Source organism: Rhopilema esculentum, chromosome 13 (genome assembly GCF_057945365.1).
Source record: "Rhopilema esculentum isolate cy_ngs chromosome 13, ASM5794536v1, whole genome shotgun sequence".
Taxonomy (NCBI): domain Eukaryota; kingdom Metazoa; phylum Cnidaria; class Scyphozoa; order Rhizostomeae; family Rhizostomatidae; genus Rhopilema; species Rhopilema esculentum.
In genome coordinates, this window is record NC_142827.1 from 10,229,193 (window position 1) to 10,238,468 (window position 9,276).

Here is a 9,276-nt window from a genome sequence, read left to right on the forward strand (position 1 = left end):
AGCTGTACTAAATCCAAACAGGAAATGCTTCGGAAACAAATGGTGATGAAATTCTGCGAGGGGGCGTCTTCCCCCCCCCCCCCCACGATCCTCTTTTTTCAGCAGGAAAGTGGCTCTTTTTGCATTCAGATTTTACAGGGGGCCTATTATAGGTTGGCAGCTTCACGGCCTGGATCCTATTTCTACACGCGGCCTCCGGATTTGAACATGGTTTTTCTACGGATTGCAGCTTCAGAAAAAGGTGCGTTTTGCGTCTTTCGGTGTAAATTCGCGACGGTTTACGGCTTCTATGATGCGGTTGCGGCTTTCAGCTGAAATAACGGCCTGCGTTCAAGGGTCTTCAATTTACACCAAAGGGTATTGAAAAGAGCCCTACTTCGAATAGAGTACCGGAGTGATGACGTCACAAAAATGTATTTTTAGAATTTTTCACTTTTGATCCCATAACCTGAAAGAGCATCATGAAATACCTCTTAATATGCATAATCAGTAGAATGGGCTATAAATTGGAGGAGAAATGGGCACATGAGCACAGGCTCTTGCCCTATCAAACCTCTGTAATTTTCCAAGGTTCATAACTTTATGACCAGAATGACAGTAATCCGTTAGCAAACTTGAAATCTTTCATTGGCCATATCTCGCCCAATTTTGAATATATTTAACTGATTTTGCATATTGAGAAGTTTTTTATGCCGTTCTTTCAGATTATGTGGTCAAAATTAAGAAATTTTAAAAATATATCTTCACGTAAGAATGAACAAGCGACTGCCAGTCATTGCTGTCAGTTAGGCCAAGAGAAAGAGAGAGAGAGAGGAAATGTAAATATTAGCTTAATTTAAGCTGTGTCCATCAAAGAGATATGATAATCTATCAAAGAGATGTTTAGCTGTGTTAGCCGCGCCGTCCTTCCGACTGGGCCCACAAACAAATAGGGACCACAAGAAATTTTCGGCAGTTTTAGATGGTGTCATACACGAGTGAAATCTTTTTTCGAGGGAGATCTATGATAAACAAAATAACTACGTACAGTTTTCAGAATGATTAATGGGTTGACGTAATATTCCTTACTAGGGAATTTTCAGAGGACAATGTTACAGCAAGCAGGGCGGTAAATCCCGGGGGGACAGGGGGGACTGGACCCCCCCAAAGATCTGGAGCAAAACGATTTTTTTGGAGAAATTACCATCATTTTTCTTGGAAGAAAGAAATCCCTGGTAGCCGGGTTAGAACCAAACTACGTTTTCTGTGTTATTGCAACAAACCTCAGCCACTTAGGTTATTTTTGTAAGCAGAGTGGTTTTTATAGTTTTTACAATATACAAACTTACCGTTTTCTACCGTTTTTTACCGTTTTCTACTGTTTTCTACCGTTTTATTTTGAAAACAGAGTATGAAATAAAAAGAGAGCAATCTGTCATTTTATTTGACCTATTTACTAATTTATTTACGTACATTTCTATTATTTGTCTATTATTTACTTTTATTTAGTAAATCACTTTTTGTATCATTAAAATGTATTCATTTTTGATGTGTAAAAATGGCCTACTGAAATCAGTCAAAATAAGGAAGACGCACATTTCTGTTCAGAAAGTAAATTTCTACCAATCAATACAACAGTGTCCCATATTTCCCCAAAGTCTGTCTCTAAGGTTTAAGCATGACTCTTCCCCTCCAAAATTTCACCCAATAAACAATAATCTTTGTTCTTCTGAGAAACGCCAAACTTTCTATCCTGAGCGATTCTAGTATTTTATTAAATTTAGTCTGGGGGATGCTTTTTTAGCCTTTCTAGAAGGTAAAATTTCAAAAATTTTCCATGGTGGGTCCTCCTACGAGAGTAAACTTGATTCTTAGCTCCCAAGGTTCAATTTCTTGGGGCCGTCTCTGAAAAATGTTATCCATCCAATCATACACACAAGTCAATGTACTAAGGAATATCTGTAAATACCTTCTATAGAGCAGAAAGTCTTGAGAAATCCAAAAATATTGACTTTTGTTTTTAAAGTAATTTGCCCCTCAACTGTTTCCATAACACATACCATAAATCCCTTGTGGTGCCATGACCCACTGCATACTTTATATTCATTCGCTCTGCCGACCCCCCCCCCCCCCCCCAATTCACATGACAGATTTACGGCCCTGACAGCAAGACAACTACATATCCGTTGGTAACAACTAAACTGGATATCGTTAAAAAAATTCAAACAATCAATACATCGTCAATACTAATGTTGTGGACATGGTCGTGCAAAGCGGGCTTTGCCAAGGGGGGTAGTTACATAATCTGCATGTATAGGCAGAACGGGCCGCGCACCAGACTTAAAAATATGAAAAATTACAACAAACTTATGCTGCAAAAGATTTTTTGAAACTAAGCTTTACATTAATTATTACTGTGGGAACGCACAACCTTAACATGCACAAGCGTCAATCTTATACGAACTGTCACAGTACCCTAACTTCACGAAAAAAGAGAAGGATGCTTCTATACAACCTAATACATCTTACATTAACTCTTACATTAACCCTTTAGTTTATTAAAGGAATTACATGAGCAGAGTTTAAAATTACACCTTGCCGCTACAAGAAGATCAATAAAACAAAACATGGATCATACAGAGGAGTGGGGGGGGGGATGGGGGACTAGTCCCCCCACTTTTTCAGAAAGTCGGTCCTTTAGATTCTTGCAAACCTGATGAGAAATCTTCATAGAGGGGGGGGGGGGGAATGTACGTTATCTAGATAATCACATTTAAATGACTTTTCTTGGGAGACAAGAGTTGGTTCCTCCGGAAGAAAATGTTTCAATCAGGGAAAAAGGGCGTGGTCTAGAAGGGTGAGTTTTTGACATACCTTTTGTTCCCCCCATTTATCCCAGGCTGGACCGCCACTGGGGTCGACTAGCGAGAAAGGCTATGTTCCTTGTCGACTCAGAGTCACAGTTTGGTCGCGCAGTGTGGTTCAATAACCGATTTATTCGGTAGAGCTTCAGAAGGACTAATTTTTTTCTCGAATCTTGATCCATTAATTCAAAGTACACACTTTTTCATAAGAATACAGTCTATAAAAATACTGAGGCTTCAAATCGCGGAAATTTAAGAATAATGCAACGCTCAAGTTTCATCAAGAATTAAATTTTTTGTTGATTTGAGTTTTTTGGACGGCAAGTCAAATGCGAGTTTCACGCTTCTTGAAGTTGACGTATCTGGCCCTGAAGTTATTGACACCACATTGCGACACCTTGTACTGTGGAAAAGTACTTGGATGAAGATTCGTTGTCTTTGATAAATGCTACACACTTTCCATGTATCAATAGATGTTTAAAATTGGATTGACACATTAACTTGCTGTGAAACAGAGTAAGGATAGTATAAAACAGTTACTTCTAGCAATCCCTTCTCATATGAGCAAGTAGATGGCTTTGGGTGTCTCATGACGTTTTGCCATCGCGGCCGCGTCTTCGCGCTTTATTTCGTTGCGGATTGCGGCATTTGGCTGAATTTCGCACGGTTTTGCGGCTTGCGGACCCATATAATAGGCCCTCTCTACATACCGTAAATCGTCGAATTTGCTCCCTGGGGTCTTACCAATTTGGGCACTTGTTGCATTGGGGCCATAATTTGAGGGTGTTGGTGGCTTAAAAATCATTTACAGCTCATTTCGTAACTTTTTCAAGATTAACCCGATCATTTAGTTTGCAGTTTTATTTAATAGCAATTTTCAAGGTATCATACTAAAGTATGAATTAAAGCACAAAAATATATTTTAGTCCAGAACATTAATATTTTCGTTGTCTTTTCATCAATGTCTCATTTCTTAATCTTTTTATTCGCCGATTTAGTGTGTTATCAATCGTGTACTAAGATTGTTTATCTTTCTGCTGTATCTCGACTTTGCCCTATTTGGGTTTATTATAACGCAAAAATAGGTCCAGAGATAAAAATGCAACAAAGGTACTTTCAAATGCAAGAAGATAAGCTTTTTGACAAAAGACAATGGCTTTGAAAAAAGCAAACATTATTAAACTAAAGCTTTTCGTCTGACACTCTTCAGAGTTTAAAACGTCAGAACATAGATCGAAAACTCTACGCTAGGAAATATATATACCCAGTTGTGGATCGAAATAGGCCAATCAGAAAACACGAGCACATGACTGTATAGGTTGACCAATCAGTGCCGCTTGCTATTGAGAATGTTACCAATGGAGTCCTAAGGTGAAAACGAATTCCTTTTGTCTACACAGTAGCGGGTTTTTCGTGCTTATGTAGATAGATTCCAAAACTGCCAGGTGGAACGACGATCGGGCTTTACCAACAATAATCCGAAACATGTCGCCATTGTAGTTTTTTGCACAATCTGGGTTTTCTAGTAAATGCTGCCCGATAGCAGAATCGCAGGTTTTAGTTGTAATTTTAGATTTGCAAGACCGAGGTGGCTGTACAAAAGACAATACAAATCAAATCTGTGTTATACAAATCTTGTGTTTTTCTGCAGTAGAATATTGTCTCGTGTTTAAGATTTGTTAGCCTACATCTAAATAATTTAAAAAAATTATGAACAATCCAGCCTCAAAGTTTCATAACAAGCATGAACAGCCAGTCTGAGCCTCAATTCCTTCGCAGTAGACTTTTGAAAATGCAGCCCTACCCCTCGGAAGAATTCAGAATTAAGACTTGTATCAAGTCAAAACGCTTATTTGAACAATGAATTTTTCAATTTCGCCGACGTCAGCATTATTTGACAAATGCTTCATTTATCTTATTATTTGCAAAGCGCGTAAAGACAAAAATTGATGATGATTCCACACTTTGAGTTAGTTAGAGTCCATAAGTGATAGCAGGCAAACCTGACAATGATGACAATTGCAAAAATTGCATGAATGGCAAATAAACAGTGAGAGTGAAATATGACGAAGTTAACATAAATTCAATGTTTGTTTAAAACGATACGATATAACCAGCACAGCTTGTCAGAAAACTAAAAAGAAATAGTGTAATACCAACCTCAACCTAAATGCAATGGGTGTTGTCACACAATCTTGAAATTTATTGAATTCAAGGCCCATTCAGGCAATTTCATCTCAATGAAGCAACGAAATTCGGGGAAGACTAATACTAAGCTACGTTTGGCCTCCACGACGCCTGTGCCTTTGGGGGATATGGGACCCAGTTTGTTGTTACAGTAGTTGCTCATCAGAAGAAAAGAAGTGCTTCCTTTCATTGCTGCTTTGCTTTGCTGCTGCCCTGCTGTTTTTTGCTGCATTAATTCTGATCAAAGTACCTTTCTAATTCTGATTAGATATTGGTCAATAATTGTCTGTATCGATTTGTATTTTATATCGAATAGGGCAAGGGGCTCGATACCATTTGTCCAATAGTTGTTAACAGTGGCCTTAAGTTTAAGCAGGCCTAAATCATATACGCAGCTTGGCAATTTTCTCAGAAATACAGTAGTTATAAACTGGTATACTTAAGAAATAGCAGTTAAAGCAAAGTAGGGCATCGAAGTGTACAAAAAATGTCCAGCGGAAAAGCTTATAGAACAAAGCTTCTACCAAGAAGATCGCAAGGCTCTAAAGTATAGGGAAGATCGATTAAAGACAACTCGGCTCTTAACCAACAATCTGAACAACCAGTTCTGCCCAATGCAGAGGAGCAACTTTAGTGAAATTTGTTATCTCGATATTGCAACAGAATCCACTCATATCAATGACCGATGTCAAAGATAATTTAGGTGCGAGGATGGCTCAGTTGTTAAAGGCGCTGACTACAGACCCAAGGGTCTGTGGTTTGAGTCCCTAGCATGACCAAACTTTCACCCAGAGTGGGGAGAATCGCCAGCTCTCTGTAATTCCAGGCGTAGGAATCACTAGGTGTCGTCACATCGAGAGGAAGGACCAGGACACTGCTCGATAAGCATAGCTTCTCAGTGTTCTAAAAACTATCTTCGGATGCTAGGTAGCAACAAATACAAATACCAAAAAAAAGAAAATTTGAGACAAGAGAAATCTAGGGAGATTGTGATTTGAATAACGACTGTTTTTGAAAGTCCTATTGAATTGGTTCTTTCGGTTTTGCCTCTTTTGAATCGATCGTAAAAAAATTAGCATCTGGGAAATCTGGGAGTACTTTTTTAGTGCAATAACAATTTTAGAACTCTGCCTATTTCGATGTATCTGCCCCCATCGCATTACAATTCTACGGCGCATCTAGGCGTGTCTCCCGTCATGAGGATAAAAAAGGGAATCATTCCAACATTTCATGTGAAACATAAGACCCACAATTCAGTTTTCAGCTATGTTGTTACTAGTTCAAATTTTCTCTCATTAAATAGGTTCATCTTTGTGGAGCACTAACTACATTACACATTAAATAAGAGCTTGCAGGATGTTGCCAATTGCCTACTAGAGTGGTTGCAGATGTCAAACATTCATTTGCAACAATCCTAAAAAAGCTTACAATATGTATGCTCGTAATTCTGTGTGGTTGGCGTTTTTAAAAAACTTGTATCCATAATTTAGTTATTTCTTATTGAAAAAGTTGGCCTTAAAATGACATTTTTTCTCCATTAATCTATTAAGATATTTTCTTATAAATATGATCTTAATCTAAGAAACCCTTAAAGTGACATTTTACATTTGGAAAGATACAAGCATTTAATAGAGTTTCCGTCATAAATGAGGGTCGTTTAGGGGCTCCAGGTGACATGGCGATGTACGAAATGAATTCAGGAACCGTAGGGAAGAGGGGAAATCAGTTGTTATTCTCGTTAAAAGTTTCTTTTTATAGGTCGTCTTTAGAAAAATAGATGAAATCTGCTATATCTAATTAGCTTGAATGAAGCGAGGCGCTCGTGAAAGTTATCTAAAAGTTGTCAGACAAATAGCTCGTTTTTAAAGCTCTTTCACTTTCTTTGAGCTCACTTTGCGAAACGAAACGAAACATCATGCAAAAACATTGTGAAAATGTCCCGTTTATTTTAGTTTTCCGTCTAACCATCTAACAATATTATTTATATCTTCGACTTAAGTCTTGGATTATAAAAAGAGATAAATAATGACGGAGTCTTAATCAAGAGTGGGGCTAATTGACAATTTTTACTTTTAGGTTGACGACTATTTCTTTATCGTGTACATCGCCTTGACATGCATGACATTCTGCTTCGCAGGCTGAACGGCGTCTGCTGATAAAATGTATGGTAATGAGTGCGTTGTTTTATAAACGCACGAGTCAAGAGGCAGAAATTTCAGCCGCAGTTACAAACATTTAAAATGGAAACACCACATGCCCTAGGCTTACAAAATGGCGCCTTTGTCTTTTATGTCGAAACTACTTGTGTTTTTATTTTAGGACAATACTGCCTTGACATGCTATGTTTAACTATTATATATGCAATAAAACGAGGCGTCGTTTGAATGTTTCAGCAGTGAGAGGTAGGGAAATCAATTATACTCATAAAAAACGATTATTATTAAGTAAGTGGTGTTTGTAAACAGGAATGAGTACGTTCTGGATCCCGCCTCAAAACAAATTAGAACAATGTTTCATGAACAGTAAAAATGAGCAAAGGCATGAAACTGAAATGAATAGGCCGATGAATAGGTATCAAGCACGCAGTGGCGTCGCCAGCTCGAAAAAACTGGGATGGACAAAAACAAATTTTCTCGGCCACGCTCTTCAGGCTCTTGGAAAATCCATTTTTAGTTTTTTTAATCTAACTGGAAATATTTGAACAAGCAACTTTCTCAAGCAACATTTTTCGTAACGATGGCTTTTTTGCCCCCCCCCCCCTGAAGGTTTTTTAACGGATTTCGAGAAATTAGAAAATCGACTTCTGGGAAAACTGGGGTGGACATGTCTACTCCGCGGCTCCGCCACTGCAATCACGGCCGGTTTGAAATCGAGAACAGATTTTCTGTTTATGCATCTACTGGCTGCCAAAGGCGGCGGATTTTTATGGATTAGAAAATCGACCTTCGCCAGTATTGGGGAGGACAAATCCTCCAAACCCCTCTCTGTACATTTTATGGGATTAGACATTAAATCCAGTCATCAATCAATTAATCACTTCTCAATATTAAACCTTAAAGTCAATCAGTCAACCAACCAATCAGTCTATTTAATCAATCAATCACTACAACCAGTCAACTAATTACTTCACTACAATCAATCAATCAATCAATCAATCAATCAATCAATCAATCAATCAATCAATCAATCAATCAATCAATCAATCAATCAATCAATCAATCAATCAATCAATCAGGAAGACTATAAATTGACTAAAACAGTTTTGTCAATCTGGAATTAACTATTCAAACATAACTTCATTGTATGAGGCCTTCGGAATCACATTAAAACACCAAAATATACTTCTTATTTTTGCATGTTGTGAAGGTTTGATGATGATTTCTGATGATTGATGATGACGATTGACGTTGATGATGATGATGATGATGACGATTGACGTTGATGATGATGATGATGATGACGATAGCCGATGATGATGGTAATGACTACGGCCCTCGTGGGTATTCGAAGGCGAGGAAACATCAATTTGATTCCAAGAGCATCATTTTCTTTAGGAATAACCATTCTTCCAGAAAAAGCTTCGAAAAGTTAGAAACTAAAATCAAAACAAACAATCAAATCTTCTGGTGAAAATTCTGGTGCGACCACATACTGGCTCCAATCTTTTCCATTTAATAAACTTTCTAAAAAAGTGCTTACTTACTGAATTAGTTTTGTCTAGGCACGGTTGGGACTCGAACAGACTTACGTAGTCATATAATCAAACAAAGCACTTAAATCTCTCCATGTTTTCAGTATGTGCTCAGTGCAACAAAGCAAAACAAACAAGGATGAGTTTGAGCCATAACTCAATAAAAACATATCAATACCCTTTTCATGCATAAAGTTTTCAAACAAGGGCTGAAAATATGGAATCACGGACTCTAAGTGATTCTTGCTACACAATGTTTGGTTTCAACCTTTCTCCAGATTGCACAGTTCCTTGTGTCGAAATTGTACTGAAGAATTTTTTTTGAAATTCTTAAAGGTATCTTGTTCAATTTTTATAGATACTGGGATAAGATAACATCAAAGAAAGTTTCCTGATTTGAAGAAAGACGACTGGAATATATATAAGCTCGCTACTTTGTACACAATCATGCTAAATACAAGGGCTGTAGCGGCTGTAGGGGCTGGGGGATCTGGCGACATTGAGCATCTAGAGGCATAAATTTGGCACGATGGTCTGCATAAGCTTTCGGGCAAT